Genomic DNA, 2,849 nt, shown 5'->3' with positions numbered 1-2,849 from the left:
TTCTGTGTGTTCGTGTCCTCGTTATTTGATTTATTGGCATCTTTCAACAAAGCGTGACAACAGAGGTGACAAAAACCTGGATACTAGTTATGTTGGTGTGCATTTCTGATTGGCGGGAAATCGTTTTGACGACAATCGTATATATGGAAAGTCCTGGAATGAATGTGGACGACAATGATATACAATCTACGCTGTACATACGTCCTAGTTTACAAAACTTTGGGATGTTCTTATTTTCAACTCCTGGACCATGATGTGTTTGTCAAATTGCCGGGAAAACATTCTGACGATAAGTGTATGTATTATGGGAAAGTCGTGGCTAAACGGGAAGGGAAGCGATGTTATTTTTCTTTATATAATGTCCGTTTTACAATTAATTGTTTGTTATTTCTCCAATCTTAAATGATCTGAACAAATCCAAGAGAAAATGTTAAATTATTCGTTAGGTGCAAAGCTGTTGCTCTAAAATCTAACGCACAATCAGGATACAAAATATGCTATATTCCGGCCACAGATAGATGTTCCGGCCCTTTCCCGTAAGGATCACAAGAGGGCGTCCGAGATTTGCAAAGTGACGGGCTAAACTTTAGTTTGATAGCTACTGACAGTATGACAATACATGAATGCATAAAAGAGGATGTAGTGCTTAGGCATATATGTACACGCTAATAATACAATATTTGGAAAAACGGGCGTTCACAGATTATGAATATTATTGAATTTCATTCTAATGTTGTTATTATAAAGAGTTTTTATCAAGAGGGCGCTGTTTTCATTCTTCACACTTCAATGAAGTTGTATTAACGTTAACACTCGTTGCCGGTTCCAAGATACATCACGCGTCTCTCCATTCAATGCTATGTATTCTGTATTCGAAGGGAAGGGGATGGGGATTGCACACGCTAGTCAGGGGAAGGGTTATCACCTGACCACATCATGCATCCTGGGTTTACCAGTAAAATCCTTCTCTGCCATTCATTCATTCATTCATTCATTCATTCATTCATTCATTCATTCATTCATTCATTCACGACGTTTCTTCTTTGTTCTATAAAAATCACTCACTACTAAAGAGGTCAACATGTCTTTTCACCATTTCACGAGGAAAACGTTATTGCAAATGTAATAAAAGACAACACAAGCCTGAACTTAACAAGTTAACGCTATAAGTGGCGTCCTCTTGGGCAATGCATTTCGGAACCGGCAAATATACCATTTCTTGTATAGGCAATGTGTGAAGGAACTGCAATTAGAAACCTGTCTGTAACGTCCCTACGAAAGGCTTCACTTTACACCAGGTAATAACTTATTTTTGCGCGATGAAGGGACCTACTTTTCTGGGGTCCATATAATAAAGAAACGGCCTAACCCTTTTAAAGTTCTTTATTCATTTTGAAAATTTGAATTTTGGGTCCAAACCATGATTTGTAGAGTGTGAACATGCTTGTACTCCGCCTAACAATGAAAGGTTATTGTACATTGGTGCAATAAAATCATTAAATCTTTTATGGGCTACTACACATCCCAATGTCAATGGCATCAAGCTTAACCCCGTTTGATGTTGCTTTTAGCACAGCTGAATAGACACTGTATATGATTAAAACAGTTTCAAATTATATTGAAATTGAAGTATGCAGTCTTAAGATATATCCTAATTACCGAAAATAATTAATATTTACTATGTAACTCAGAAATTGTCGTACATAGAGACTCCATTCAGGTGTCTACCCCCATATTATCAGATGCAAGCTATCTGATTAGATGAACAACATTCTGTGCTGATCGAGGGAGTTAAACCAGACTGTGGTTAAACCACAGTTGGCATCCAGATTATCGCAGACACTGTAGTATTTATTTGTTGCCACCAATTTCTTTGAAATCATGTCTCAATTCAGTCACATGTGAGGGGATATGTCTTCTATGAAGACTTGTTATTCGTGAAAAAAGCCTGGAGACTTGAGAAAGTTAACCTAATCACTGGACTAGGGGTAGAACATAGGAAATATAACATAAAATGTATACTTCAGAACTATGGTTGAACACATACAGAAGAAAAGTTTGCAAAATAATATTAGTATCGCTGTGAATTTAACTTCATGGGTATTGTAAATGGATAACTTGTGGAGCACAGGTGTCACAAATATAACAAAAACAAACTGGAGCCCGGGATTTGGAGGACCTTAAATCTCTGTAACCCAGACGCTCATAAGACTATGGGAATTTTTGAACACTTGACAACAACAGCGCCCTCTTGGTGCAAATTCAATAACTTTTTTGTTTATGGGGAACGTGTGACAACTGTTTGGTGTATTTACATTGTGTGTTAATGATTTGTGAAATTAATACTGTGGTACGTTGTTTAAACTATCGTAATGTATTGAAATTTGAAGTTGAAAGTTAAGGTGTATTTAAGGGTAATTTTACCAAATGAATTTGGATGGATTTCAGACAACCACGTACTCACACTTAACAGGATATTTCGTCTTAGATTGCAAATGCTATTAAGCGATGTATCAAGATTAGTGAGACTGATCACCAGGTTTCATGATGAGATAAACACAATAAAGATAACACACAAATATCACTTACACAATGTCTGCTCTGTAGACACAATACAGATAACACACAAACATCACTTTACACAGTGTCTGCTCTGGAGACACAATAAAGATAACACACAAACATCCTTACACAGTGTCTGCTCTGGAGACACAATAACACACAAACATCCCTTACACAGTGTCTGCTCTGTAGACACAATAAAGATAACACACAAACATCCTTTACACAGTGTCTGCTCTGTAGACACAATAAAGATAACACACAAACATCACTTACACAGTATCTGC

Source organism: Glandiceps talaboti, chromosome 23, assembly GCF_964340395.1.
Source record: "Glandiceps talaboti chromosome 23, keGlaTala1.1, whole genome shotgun sequence".
NCBI classification, from domain to species: Eukaryota; Metazoa; Hemichordata; class Enteropneusta; family Spengelidae; genus Glandiceps; species Glandiceps talaboti.
This window is presented reverse-complemented; position numbering follows the sequence as displayed.